Here is a 15,812-nt window from a genome sequence, read left to right as displayed (position 1 = left end):
ACAAAATGTCAATAAAAATAAATTAATAAAACAAATTATAAAACAGTGATGCTTATTTTATCACAGAATATTCGTCATTCGAATACTTTAAATAATAATTTTAATACATTTTAGCTTAATATAAATTTACTAGAATCAGATATACATTTTTTCTCTAAAAATTAGTTGTTATCTTCAAACATTTATTATTACTAAAAACAATCAATGAAAAAAAGAAAATTAACGAATATTTTATCCTAATTGAAAGCACCACTAACAACGAAAAAGGGGAAATAAATGAGAAGCATTGCCAGCTTAGACAAAAATCAGTACATTAGTTATTACGCCTTTAACAAACGTTTTTACATACAATACTTTTATAAATGGGTTTTAAAGCTAAAGTGTTCGTTAACAAAATTGTGTTTTTTTTGGCATATAGCCGTTACTTTTACTTTACCATAGAAATTTGTTTGATCTGCATAAAAAATTCGGCAATTAGATAACTTTTTGGAAATGCTGGTTTGGATTTAAAGATTGTATCACATTATATGTTATGATACGTACATTCAATAGCATTAAACATCTCCATTTTTTATTAAAAAACAATGAAATAAAGTTCATTTATTAGTAACTTATTTCTATTACCGATAATAAATACAAACCTATCCAAAATAATTTATCCCCATAAAATCGCCGAAATATTTCAAAATATCCTCAATAAAATCCCCAGTCCCCAAACGAAATTTTCTGTCCCCAAAAAACTTCCAAATCCCCTATATTTGGGGACAAATCTCCAAGACTGGCAAGCCTGCCAACAAGTGATGTTCGAGTTTCGTGTTTAACTATTAATAACCATCACTTGTAAGTTGTAGAAAAACACAACACTTGCTCATCTCTAGTCTTTACTACATTCGTATTACTTAGAGCTAGACTTACTTCTTCTTCTTTGGTCGCTGCTGTGGTGGCTGCTTAAATTATTTCTTTTGACTATATTATTTTTTTTTTTGAAAAATTAAAATTTCATGTTTTCAAGGTCAGTCATGCGCTAAACTTTTTGTTGTTGTTATTTGTGCTGCTGCTGCTGCTGTGCTGTCGTTGTCGGCAGTATGATTTTATTTTACCATTTTAAAGGCTTGTTAAAGTGTTGATGGCTTTTTTGATATGGCTGAATAACTGACTGACTGACTGACGAATTGAAAGACTTTATGAAGTACATTGTACATGTTTTGGAATAATGTAACTTATGCTGTATAGATGTTTAATTAAAGTTTTCGGCAATTATAAAGAAACATCAGGGCATTTAATATATAGTTTTTTTTTTTGGATTAAAACAAAAATGTAGTCATACTTATAGGGGGGTCAGACGGCATGTATTGCTTGTGTATTGGGACAAGTATTCGATACATATGGAATTCCATGTGTATGTCAAAATGCACGATATACATACGATTCATAATTTCCACGTTCAAACGTACATATGTAATTGCATGTGACATAACCTCTATTAGTTTATATGTTTATTCTTTTTAACAATATATTTATTTAAAATATTTTTAAATAACAATAAATATATTCAATGCAATGAAACTTATTTTGTTATGATTTTTCTTTACTCTTTTTTGTTTTGTTTTTTTATTTTGCACTCACACAGTGTTGTATTTCAAAATACAACACTGTTATACACACGAAAATAGAACATGCTCTAATTTCAAAAATGTCACGAGTAATACACATGTATTTTACATACACAAAGTTTCATATGGATCACACGGTATGTATATGTTTACATATGGAAAAATGTCCCAATACATGGCACAAAACACAAGCAATACATGCCGTCTGACCCCCCTTTTAGCTGTAAGTTTGCTACTTGTACTTTTTTATGAAATGAACTTTTTACTTTGAAACAAACCTTAAGATAATGTTCCTTATATCATATTTATACTTAGTATGTATGATCGTATAATAATCTAATATTGCAAACAGTGAGGGGTAAAAGTAATAAATAAATATAAAACGGAAATTGCTGATGAAAATGTAATTCGTTTATGCTGCATTAGAAATGCTTAAAATTTTACTAAAATAAATAATGCTCAATTGTATAATATTTTGCCCTTCACTGTATGTTAGTGCTAACTAAAGTCCAACTTTATTACATTAATAACACTGTCCAACAAATTGAGACTTTTTAATTGGAACAGAAGAGCGACCTTATTATTCTGAAAGGGCATGTTGAGTATATCAGTTTTGTAGAATAAAAATAGTCCAGTTGGTCTGAATTTTTTTCTATAGTGGGTCAAAGTTTTAATTTTTTTGATCGAAGGTAGCATTATACTAACTGAAAAAAATGTTGTAGGTTAATGTCTGAGAGAATTCTTATTGTCAGAGTTATATTGTGGAATTGTATGGGGATCATTTTTGTGGAAGATCTTAATCTCTATCTTCTCTCTGTAGGGGTTAATTTGACCCTTTTTTCGTGAAAATAAAAAAAAAATCTTTCAAAAAGGACATTTAAGGATTAAAATATTCTACTAAAATGTTTGCAGGAAAATTTCAGTGGGGGTCATCAAAGATACAAAAGTTGTAAATAAAGCCCTTTACACTTAATTAGCAAAATTACACGCCATCTCGGGTCTCAGTTTTTTTTTTTTTTTAAAAATCACTAAAAATCCAAGTATGATCCGAATGAGCTGAAATTTAAAATATAAATAGTCCTTAAGGAGAGCTACAAAAAACATGCATACTTATGTAAGTTATCTGTTTCAGTTCAAGAGATATTTAGGTTTACTAGGATCGCCTGATGGCCCAAATTCGACCACTATTAACACGCTTGTTAACACTTTTATGGAAAGAATTTTTAAATATTTTTGTATATTGTGCACATCTAGAGAAAAAACCTTTTAAATCATGTATGTTTCATCAATATTGGTGGACAATAACATACTTAAAAGTGTACCACAAAAAAACGTGTGGCCTATTTATATATAAAAAGATTTATTGATTTTTTTTTTTTAATTCTTTTCGATCTTTTTTTAGTTTTTATACCCTACACCACCATAGTGGGGAGGGTATTATGCGTTTGTGCAGATGTTTGTAATGCCCAAAAATATTAGTCTAACACCCACCTTAAAGTATACCGATCGTCTTAGAATCACTTTCTGAGTCGATTAAACGATGTCCGTCCTTCCGTCCGTCTGGTCGGCTGGCTGGCTGTCCATGTAAACCTTGTGTGCAGAGTACAGGTCGCAATTTTGAAGATATTTCGATGAAATTTGGTACATATTATTTTTTCGGCCCAAGGACCAAGCCTATTGAAACTGGCTGAAATCGGTCCATTATTTCACCTAGCCCCCATACAAATGTCCTTCCGAAATTGGACTTTATCGGTCATAAATGTTTAATTTATAAATGTATCTCCACAAATTGCGCTTTAAATAAGTTTTATATATACAAAATTCATGTCACCAAATTTTGTTACGATCGGTCCATAATTAGTCATAGCTCCCATATAGACCCGCTTCCGAAAATCACTTTAACGTGCATAAATCGCTTAAAAATGTTGGTATACTCACAAAATTCAACATAGTAAACTTTCATATAGACACAAATCACACGACCTATTGTCATGGTGATCGGTCCATAATTGGTTGTAGCCCCCATTTAAGGTCCACTTCCGAAAATCACTCAAAAATATAAATTATTGAAATTTTAAAAGAAAAATTTTTTTGATCTTTTACTAAGTGTAGGGTATTATATGGTATATGGTTGTTTTTATTTGAGAAGGGTCGAATTTTTTTTTAAAATATTAACTATTTTTTGATTTTCCTGAAAAAAGGGTCAAATTGACCCCTACAGAGAGGAGATAGAGGGTTAAGATCTTCCACAAAAATGATCGCCATTAAATTCCACAATATAAATCTGACAGTAAGAATTATCTCAGACATTAACTTACAACATTTTTTTCAGTTAGTATAATGCTACCTTCGATCAAAAAATTATAACTTTGACCCACTGAAAAAAAAATTCAGACTAGCTGGACTATAAGTTTATGCTACAAAAATTATCTACTCAACATACACGCAAATATAATTGGACATGGTTACTATAACCTTTTAAATAGTGTTACAAGATTTTTAACAATATTATAGTCACAGTAACCATTTACATGATTGTGGTAACCATAATATGGTTAATTTACGATTCACATGATTGTATCAACCATATATATGGTTACAGTAAACAAATATATGTCTGTGGTAACCATATTTATGATGAATAATTTTATCATAATATGTTTTTCTCAGATTATGATAAGCTTTAAGCCGAGAGCAACATAATATGGTAACTCCTTCATCATATGAATGGTTGTCACAAACATATATTTGTTTAATGTAACCATATATATGGTTGATACAATCATGTGAATCGTAAATTAACCATATTATGGTTACCACAATCATGTAAATGGTTACTGTGACTATAATATAGTTAAAAAATTTGTAACAATATTGAAATGGTTACAGTAACCATGCCCAACTATTTGACCAACTGTAAAAAAAAATTCAGACCAGCTGGACTATAAGTTTATTCTACAAAAATGATCTACTCAACATGCCCTTTCAGAATTATAGGGTCGTTATTCTGTTCCAAAAATGCTGTTGGACAGTGTAATTATACTCTGGTATGTGTATATTTCTATTGATATTTTAAAGGGGCGGGTCTTTAATGAAATATTTCTCATTTTAATGAGTTAAATACATTGAATTTATGAATGCAAGGGAAAGCTAAGAACAACATATTTGTTGGTAATTAAATAAACTGTATTAAATACAAATTAATTAGAAAATTGTATTAACGTCATAATTTACTATATTAAATAGTTTTTATTCTATAAAAAGTATTTTAAAATATTGTTTTATTCATTAACAACAGTTCTAATAGAATGATTATAACATAACATTTCAGTTCTATGTGTTCATAATTTAAAGCAAATTAAGAATTATTTTCTAATAAAGCTTAAACTTAAGTCAAGATCAAACACTGACGTCTACAAGTGTCACTGCTATCCTTTACCTTTACTAAATACAAGTAATCATAGAAGTTTTTCTAAGTTGTATCAGTTAATGGCAATTTTTAGGTACAAACTATTTATTTTTAGTGTAGATCACAATAAGCAGCATTTTAATATTTAAATATTTTTTTAATAACAATAAACACATAAATAGTACGTCAACAACTGACATGTTCTCATAGACCTTGATCTATTTGTTTATTTTAACCTGAGTTTTTTAGGTTTACGTCAATTTAAAAAAGATCAAGCACGTGTGTAAGTAATAACTTTTATTTTTACTTTAAGTTAATGCTAGTTTTATGAGAAAATATTCTTTTTTACACAAGTGTTTACACAATTTTTTTTTTGTTTTAACTTTGAAATAGTTTAACAAATGCTATTTGTACTTTATTCTATACTAGATAATCTGTAGTTAGGACTACTTTAAATTGTTTTTTATTTTAATTTCGTAAGAACTTTTTAATTGCTAAAAGTATCTGAGATTATAATAAAAATAATAAACAAATAGTTTTAACAACCTGTTAAATAGAACGGAAATAGTTTTCGTATTTTGTTAGAATTAAAATTTTGTAAATATTAATAATCTCAATTAAAATCATTTGAAATACTCACAAGCACTGTTGCCAGATTTGCCGATTTATCGGCATTTTGGCGATTTTTGATTGGAAAAATGGCAAAGTGCGATTTGCCGATTTTAGTACTCAAAATGATGATTTTATGAAAAGTTTATATTTACATCAAGGTTTTCATATTATTGGGGTATTCACATGGTCTGCAATATGACTGTCATAATGTCGTAATATATTATAATAGTTGTTGTAGTGTTTTAAACAAAAAAAGTAATATTTTTTGACAAACCAATAAACATAGTTCAAATAGTGTTATTAGTTTAGAACTTTTTTGTTTGAAACACAAAAAAAAAAATTGTTTAAACTATCATAATATATTAGGACATTATGACAATTTGATCAAATAGTAGACCGTGTGAATAATCGAAATATTTTAATTAACAAATAGAATGAATACAAATTGAACCGTAATTGTTTTTGTAAGAATGAAGATTATATATAAAAACAGAATCCAAATTTAAAGAGCTTATATTAGTTGATATTAATAATTTAATGAAACAAAATGTAAAATGTTTGTTAAGATTTTTGGAAAAATTTGTGAAATTTTTAATTTTAGTCGTCCGCCAATGTGTATAATAGCTAATTGAAAGATTTCTATAAACCTATACTAAAGAATTATTAAACTTAATTAAGTCTGAGTTGGTCCGAATTTCGTGTACGTCCTAAACGTTTCTAAATTGTTTTTGTACATGACTTAGTATTCGCGATATATGTTAAGTCGTAGCTTTTGCAAATCTTTCAGCCGTTTGTAAGCCGATCTTCCAGATTTTAATTAGCAACCGAACCAGAACCATACCTGTTGTACCATTCATGTTTGTAAGTTATTGAGAGCCTTCGGAAAGTTTATTTCAACAGACAGACGAACATCGAAATATCGACTACTTTATTTATAAGGATCGTAAATGAAGAATGTTGAAAATAATAACTTATATATACCCTTACCACTCATGATGAAGAGTGTGAATGTTTTTAATTTTTGTATAATTTTTTAAATAATTCTTTTTATATAACATCACCTTGGAGGCCAAATGGGAGACCCAATTTTTTCTCCAAAAAAAAATTGTTATAATCAAAGTTCATGTTGAACATAGGGCGTCCGTAAATTCTGTTCATTTAAAACGAAAAACTAATCGAGTGCCTCTTTGCTGATTTCATTGCATGGCCTATGTAGAATATGGCCAATCCAAGACCTCTTTCGACATTTAATTTCTAGCACGATCGGTACACATTTGGCCATGTACAAAAGTTGTGGATTAGTCACCCAATGTGGCCATAATATGCGTAGAATTTGTCAAAGGCAACGATTTGCAATATTTTGAGTATGGTTTGCGTTGTGCAGCTGTAGAGTAATACAGATTTTACACTGCAATTAAATATCATAATCGCCAGACTTTATTTAACGAGTGAAATGTCACTCTGGCTTTTTTGATGCCGTCCGTTATGTCCATACCAGAACCGCCATCCTTCGAAATGCCACTACCCAAACTGCAAAAAAGAGTCAACGTACTCAATTATGGCTCCATGTAGTAAAAGAGGAGTTGAGTTGATGGTGTCAATCCGCATGAGTTTCGTTTTGTTTACGTTTATCTTAAGACCAACTTTCCTTGTGTTCTTATCAAGACGTTCCCTTAGATTCCAGCGTATACCATGAGGAGCATCGATGTTTGTTTGTTCCATTACCCCGTCTAGGAGGATTAGAAATAATGTGGGAGACAAAAGACAACCTTGTCTAACACATGCGGTGTTTCCATCGAACCTCACTTTAGATTCAGCCCCATTGTATAGATCGCGGACTAGGTCAACAATCTTGTATGGTATACCTTGGCTCCTAAGGGCCGCCAAGTATGGCAGGTCTATATACGGTGTCAAGGCACGTTCAAAGTCAACAAATAGCATATACAAGTGACTATTGTTCTCTTGAGACTGCTCGATTATGATGCGGATGGTGTTAATGTGATCTGCACATGAACTTCTGGGTCTGGATCTTAATAGTGGCTCTATAATTGGCGTGATCCTTTGTAACAGGAGTAGAGCAAATACTTTGTTGATGACATATAGTAAAGTTATATCGCGCCAATTTCTTAGGAGTAGTTACAATCACTCCAGCTTACTGGTATTTGCTGTTTGTTCTGTATCCTCAGCTATATTATTATAGGGTCGCTCACGGTCAGCACGTATTAGATATTTTACGTTTTTTTCTGATTCTCTGTAGTTTCTATTGGGAACCATTTTTGCATCCTCTGTTCTTGTTCGAGTTGCGATATTGTTTTAGCCCAATACTCTTCGCTAATCCATGATTTATGGTTTCTCTTTCTAACTCCAAGAATCACTTTAGCAGTCTGAAACAAGTAAGAAAGTATGGTCGGTCAAGCCCGACCATATAATACCCTACACTAAGTAAAAGAGCAAAAACATTTTTCTTTTAAAATTTCAATAATTTATATTTTTGAGTGATTTTCGGAAGTGGGCCTTTAATGAGGGCTATGACCAATTATGGACCGATCACCATGAAATTAAGTCGTGTGATTTATATCTATATGAAAGTTTACTATGTTGAATTTTGTGAGTATACCAACATTTTTAAGCGATTTATGCACGTTAAAGTGATTTTCGGAAGCGGGTCTATATGGGAGCTATGACTAATTATGGACCGATCGTAACATAATTTGGTGACCTGAATTTTGTATATATAAAACTTATTTGGAGCGAATTGTGTGTAGATACATGTATAAATTAAACATTTATGACCGATAAATTCCAATTTCGGGAGGACATTTGTATGGGGGCCAGGTGAAATAATGGACCGATTTCAGCCAGCTTCAATAGGCTTTGTCCTTGGGCAGAAAAAATTATATATACCAAATTTTATAGAAATATCTTCAAAATTGCGACCTGTACTCTGCGCACAAGGTTTACATGGACAGCAAGCCAAGTGATTACATCGACTCAGAAAGTGATCCTAAGTTGATCGGTATACTTTAAGGTGGGTGTTAGACTAATATTTTTGGGAGTTACTCCCCACTATGGTGGTGTAGGGTATAAACAGATGTTTGTAATCGTAGACCACGAGTACCTCTCACTACTTCGGAGTGAACCACTGATGGCAGAACAGTAACATGCGGCCACTTCCAGGTTACGAAGACGTGACGAATTATATTTAATGGGACGCTTTTGCAGATTTACAGATGCTGGGTGTAGTTTAAAAGTTCCTACCAATAGTTCTCACATCTAACAGGCAACTCAGGAATAGTTTTCTGACCACTATGTGGTCAATTTGGTTGACCACAGGTATATTTGTGAATATTTTAGTGGATGAATTTCATACCGCCTATAAATAAACGATGTCTAGCATACAAGTCCACTAATCTTTCGCCATTATCATTTCTGATATCGTCTAGTCCTTGGGACCCCATAACATACTGGAGATTTTTGTTGTGACAGCCTACCTTAGGATGAAAGTCTGCGAGCAAGATTTTGATATCGCCCCTCGGGATCGCTTGTATAACAACTTCAAGTTGACTAAAAAAGACATCTTTAGCCTCATCATCGACTACCATATGGAAACCTGCACGATCTAGAAATAAAGGTGAATAATCTTCATTGCCAAGATTGACCGGTGCGAATTATTCCAGAAAACACTAGTAGAATAAAGGCCCCTATTTTTGATGGCGACACACCATTTGATATTTTCAACTATAGAATTGATTTTGGCCATTTCGGTAACGATGACAGCTTTATAATGAGTGTGTTTTGCAGATGTTGTATTATAAAAATTCACCTTTGAATCCAATAATTTCGAAATTTTCGAGATCAACATAAATTTTATATCTTAACTATTCAAAGGCTTAAGAAATTTTTTTCCAATTCATTTTGAAAATGATTAAAAGCTAAATAAAACTGAATGAAGAAAAAAACATTTAACTCAATTTGTAGTAGATTTGAATCAACAAAAATTTAATCATTCAAAGTTTGAATAAATTCTGTTATTAATTAACTTCAAAATTAATTCAATTTAAATGAAGCTTTTGAAGGAAGCTAAAGAATTAGATATTGGGAATGGATTTATGAAATGAAAGGCTGACATTTTTTAATTACGGATTAAGATTTTAGTGAGTTAAGCTCAAATTGAATTAATTAATACGAAGCTCTGTATATAATGATTATAACACTATCTATCCCGGCAAACGTTGTTCTGCCATAGCTCACACAAAGTTTGAAGACGCCCACTATAATAGTACTCCAGATATGTAATAATAAATGTTTACTTTGTATGGGAGGTACCATGCCCAATCAATGTCCCAATTGTGTCAATTGTGAATCTAAACCATCCAGGGACCCACTCAAACACACACAACAAATTTCATCGAAATCGGCCCAACCGTTAAGGAGGAGTTCAGTTACTAACACACGTACAGAAGAATTATATATATAAAGATTTTGCTATAATATTCACAGTTTGTGAAATTAAAAACCCTAGTATTAGGCCAACACCGTTTATACGTTTCGAAATCCATTTCCAATTTAATTTCGGAAATTTCCAATTATATTTCAGAATTTTCTGAATGAATTTCAGAATTTTCTAATTGAATTTAAGAATATTCCAATTATATTTCAGAATTTTCTATTTATATTTCTGAAATTTCTAATTGTATTTTAGAATTTTCCAATTGTATTTCAAAAACTTCCATTTGTATTTCAGAATTTTTAATTTATACTTGAAAAGTTTCTAGTTATATTTCAGAATTTTCCAATTGTTTTTCAGAAATTTCCATTGGTATTGCTATTAGAAATTTCTGAAATACAATTAGAAATTTCTGAAATATAAATGGAAAATTCTGAAATTCAATTAGAAAATTGTGAAATATAAATGAAAATTCTGAAATAAAATTGGAAATTTCTGGAATTCCATCGGAATTTTCTGAAATATAATTAGATGTTTCTGAAATACAATTAGAAATTTTTGAAATACAATTGGAAATAGTGTAAAAACATAAAATTAATTAGTCACATTTATTGAGGAAATGGTAAATTTTCTTACTTTTACTTTTCTTCTTACTTTTTTTAATGTTCTAAACAATTTTTTTTTAAATTTTGCTATTGAAATTCAGCAATGTCGCTTCATTAATGCCTGGCATACGAGCAATGAAAAATTGCTGCATCTCTGTTTTGTCCAAAGTCCAAAATTATTTTGGTACATATATTTTTTCACATTTTGAATTTAACATTTACATTTTTCACAACTCCAGTTCCTTATTTTGTAACTTATTTTAGTTTTGTAATCAAAGTTATAATTGTTTGATTATCTAGCAGCATTTACCATAAACTTATTTAATATATGTATGTTAAGACAAATTAAACACAAACATCTACTACCGGTTATTTGAAATACATATTGTTGCTCTAAATTTGAAAACAAACCACTGACTGAAATATAAAGATAAACTTTGCACAATCCAGGAACTAGGATTTGTCTAACACAACCAGTTTTGGAAGTGTTAAAAAATTAAACTAAACTAAACTTTTTTTTTTAATATTTTCTAATATTTTAAATATTATTGAACTTTTCAACAATGTAAACCTATATTTAATATGAAGTTTTTTTATTATAAACGATTTCTAAAATACTCAACCATTTTAAATGCTGAATGAATGACTTAGCAAGAAACCATGTAATAAGGGGCCGTACAAGACAAATAAATACGATTTAACATAGTTTTGTGGCAATAATTACTGGTTCTCAATTATTTTTATATTATTATGGCATAAAAGAAACTAAAAGTGCATGGTTTTCTTTTGTTTGTATAATTTTTAAGCGCTTAAATTAAAGAGTGGTGGTGGTGTGTAAGCTGCAAACAAAAAAAGAGAGTGTGGTGAAAAGCTTTTGTGGAGGCAATAGGTATAAGAGAGTGTTTTTGTTTTTAAATATTTATAGCTTTTTAGCATTAAAACGTGATAAAACTATTAAGTTTACTATTTTTTTCCATTAGCTAGATAAAGGAAAACGAGAGTTTTTGTAAGCTGAGGGAAATAATTTTAATATAAAAATAAATTTAAAGGAAAAATCAAGAATTTAACAGAATTTTTTAAATTATAAAATTTCTTTTTTTAGTAAAATTTTTATGATAAATTTTTGGAGGCCATCTAGTTGGTAACAGCTTTTTTTTGGTTGAATTTTTTTTTGTTGGAATTATTGAGAACTTAATATTTTAGACTTTTAAGTTTTGGTTAAATTTTGTGCGGAAAAGAGCTTGAATATTTTTTAAGCTGTTTTGTTTGGAATTTTGTACTGTGTCTGTCGGTCAGTTGAGTTTTAACTTTTGAGCATTAAAGTCGTTATCTGTCGTCTGGTTATTTTACGGTTTCTTTTGCTGTTTATATTTTCGAACTCTTAAAACAAACGTGTCTAAAATCAACGATTTTTTTTAAAAAAAACTTAAAAGCGGTAGTAGCTAACTTATACAGGGAAATAAAGGTATAAAACGTTTATTAAATGTGGGCAATACAAAAGTACAATTTTTTATAAAATTTTTAAATTTTAAGACTGTATGTGTAGAAGTGTGAATGTGTGTGTGTAGTGTGTACACAAAACTTAAGGTGGATTGCACACTATTTGTTCATAGTTAAATGTGAGTGTAAAGTGCGAATTTAGCAACAAACGACAAACGTCAAGAAATATACACACACACATACATAGATTTACAAACAAACTTTAACACATACATACATGGATGGCAACAAAAAAATAAAAAATTACCGACCAAACATTAAGAAATCAACATTATTAAACTGGCGTTAACGTCGTTTAATACAAAACTAAAATACAGCAGCGTTTACAGCGATGCCAGCGTCAGCGTTAAAATGTTAAAACGACATTTTGAGTTGGTTTAACAGAAAAACACACAAGATTTAGTACCAATTCGTCGTTGTACTGAAACACATGGAATAGTAAAGCGTAATAAATTTACCCCAAAAAAAAAAAATAAAAATTAATATAAAATTTGTTTTCTTAATAAATAAATCTTTTAAAATAAATATATATTTGCAAATCATTCTAAAATTTGCAAAAAAAAAATAAAAAAATATTTAAAAGATTTACAAAAAAAGAAGTAAGTGTAATTAAACAACAAAAACAAAGAGCAAGTAAGAGAAAGAAAGAGAGAGATAATTTTTGTTAAAGTATCTTACTTAAGTCTTTTGTTTTATACAAAAAAAACCAACAAAAATCTTAAATTTTTATAAAAATTCCCAAACAAATTTAAAGCAACCCACAAACAGTTAAATATTATATAAAAAAAAGTGTGTTGAATTTTTTGTTGTCAATGAACGTATGTAAACCAAACCAAATCAAACTGAAACTAAAAGTGTAAAATAAATTGCAAAAAGCATTAAAGCAAAAACATTAAAACGCCAACTGCAAACACAAAAAGCTTTTTTTGGAAAAAATAAAAATTTTAAAACAAAAATTTTAACCAAAAAAATTAAAACCTAAAAAATAAAAATTTTAATAACTTTAAAACTCATTTAAAACAAAAACTGCACTAATTTTTAAAGGAATTCTGGAATTTATTTTTTATTTAAGGTAAGTTCTCTTTAAATATTTTTTTTTTAAAAAAACAGCAACAAACTTTTACATATTTTTAAAGTTTTAAAGGAATTTCATTAATAATTTTCCTATATGTATGTTTTTTGCATATAAATTACTTTGTTAGCATTTAGCAACTAGAATTTTTAATTTATTTTTTATCAATCAATAATATTTTGTTTGTTTTCTATTAGCAAATATTTTCAGCTCAAAGGCTTTTCGTTATCGTACGATTATTTTATTTTTTTTTAAAAAGCTTTTAGGAATTTTAATTATTTTTTTTTCTATAAATATCTGCGTAATTTATTTGTGTAGCTTTAAAAACAAATATTATAAATAATAGATTCATAATTGTTAAGAATATTAGAATAAATCATATAATTTACACTTTGTTGTTATGCTAAGGAATGAAATAGAGAATGAAATGGAAAAGAAACTGTCTAGGGAAAAGTAAAATTAACCAAACAGTTCTAGGAGACTGTGAAAAACTAGTGATTATATCTATAATTTAGGGTGACAACTAGTTGCATAACTGGCTACATAATTGTAACACGTGCATGTCCTAAGCAGGAGATCAATTGGCCCTTTTGGATTAAAATGAGACTTTCAATGCATTGGATTCCCATACCGAAAATTTTAACATTTACGGGTGCTTACTGACCTAATAGTCAATCCAATAACCGATTGCTTGTAAACAAATCTTCCCCCCACAACTCTCCATAGATTACTTCTGGTGGGTAAAAAACTACATTTTAAAGAGCAGTACAAAATAAACGTTTAACTCTTTGCGGTTTGGTGGTTAGTTTACTAACCACATTTTCTATAGTCTTTAAAACATAGTTTATTATCATATATTGCCATTTTGCTAAACAATTATATTTTTTGAAGTCATTGTTTATGATTTTTTGTAAAACTTTGCCGTCAGGGTGCTCTGGTTAGATAAATATATTAATTTGAAAATATTGTAAAAATCAGTGTTTCACCCATTTAATAAAAAAAGGCACAGAGTGTTTATTGTTCATCGAATTCAGTGTTACTTTGATATTTCGGTTGTTTATCATAGTTATTTTTAATGCCAACCGCCACGGTGGTTAGTAAACTAACCACTTTACTCCACAAAAAACCTTGCAATGCAGTAGTTTTTTTATGTTTTGATTAAAGTAAAAATGCAATTGTTTTGATTTTAAACTTATACACAAAAAAGCGTGGCTGAAAGAGTTAAAGTAACTACACTCTAGGTTACTTGGAGATACTAAAGTGACAATTGACTTTACTCTATGGTGCTGGTGATTTTACCTATCATTAAGGGAGACAACTAGTTACATAATCAGCTACGTGACTTGTCCTACTAACTGTCTAATAACTGGTCAAAAGTAGTTAACGAATTGGATTCACACCTTACCTTACTAACCACCTAACTGGCTACTTGATCAGCTAAATAACTAGTTATTTTAATAGAAACGGATGCTACTTGATCTTAAAAAGTCAGTAAAAAAGACAAATTGCTTGTTTGTTTACAATCCAATACATTACTTCTGATGGGTAAAATAACTACTTTTTAAAGAGCAATACAAAATAAACTTTTAAAGTGACTACACTCTAGTTTACTTAGAGACACTAAAGTGACAATTAGCGTTTTTATCCCGGGAATTCCCGGTACAAATTTTCCGGGAATTTTGCCAATTTTCCACTACCCGATTGCCGGGATTTTTAGTCGGGAATCCCGGGAATTAAAAACTGACGAAAATACATAGAAAACAAGTTAGAACTCTATTTTTTTCACCAAAAAACAGTGAAAAGCTTTTTACAGTTTTTTTGCTTATATCTCGGCAATAATAGACCGTTTTTATTGTTATTTATTTGGGGTTTTTCGTATGAAAATTTAAAAAGTGAATTCATTATTTATAGAATTTAATTTCTAATTTCGTTAAATTTCTTCTTCAAATCCATAACAAAATAGCTTAAAAAATTTATTAAATAATAAAATTTTTCTTCAATTCAAATCTAGTACAAAAAGGCTTAAGAAAATGTTTTCAATTAATTTTGTAAATGTTATGATTTCACAAAAATTTAATCATTAAAAGTTTGAATAAATTCTGTTAGTAATTAACTTTAAAATTAATTCAGTTTAAACAAAGGCTTTGAAATGAATCTAAAAAATTAAATATTATGAATGGATTTACGGAATGAAAGGCTGACATTTTTTAATTACGGATTAAGATTTTAGTGAATTAAACTCAAATTTTATTAATTAATTCTATGCTCTGATATTTAGTAATTATAACATTAAGTTTTTATATGAAATTTGGCCATAATATTCCTAATTTACAGTATCATTATATATTTCGGGAATAGCCGGGTACCCGGGAATGTAGAAAAAAAATTTCCCGATTCCCGGGAATCAAAAAAGGTCGGGAAATTAAAAACCCTAGTGACAATTGTCTTCATGCTAGATTACATGGGATGTCAGTATACTTAAAATAAAATAAACTGCATGAGAATTATATCAACACAATTTTTATAAAACCATTACTTACTTGGAGACAATTGT

At 29.4% G+C, this 15,812-nt stretch overlaps 1 protein-coding gene across 4 annotated transcripts in view; it reads left to right on the top strand.

Annotated features, from left to right (window-relative positions):
- The window catches only part of snu (snustorr), a 121,874-nt gene that overhangs the window by 19,326 nt on the left and 86,736 nt on the right, over positions 1-15,812 (top strand). Inside the window, exon 1 of one of the 4 annotated variants that reach the window (XM_065516398.1) lies at positions 12,002-12,151. The exons of 2 other annotated variants lie outside the window; for them this stretch is intronic. The gene's annotated coding sequence lies outside the window, so the exon portion shown is untranslated. Of the gene's footprint in view, positions 1-12,001; positions 12,152-12,394; positions 12,786-15,812 lie in introns of those variants that run through there. One more of the 4 variants, XM_065516397.1, reaches the window with a different exon arrangement.

Source organism: Calliphora vicina, chromosome 1 (assembly GCF_958450345.1).
Source record: "Calliphora vicina chromosome 1, idCalVici1.1, whole genome shotgun sequence".
NCBI classification, from domain to species: domain Eukaryota; kingdom Metazoa; phylum Arthropoda; class Insecta; order Diptera; family Calliphoridae; genus Calliphora; species Calliphora vicina.
Note: the sequence above shows the minus strand (reverse complement) of the source record. Positions and strands in the feature narration are given on the sequence as shown.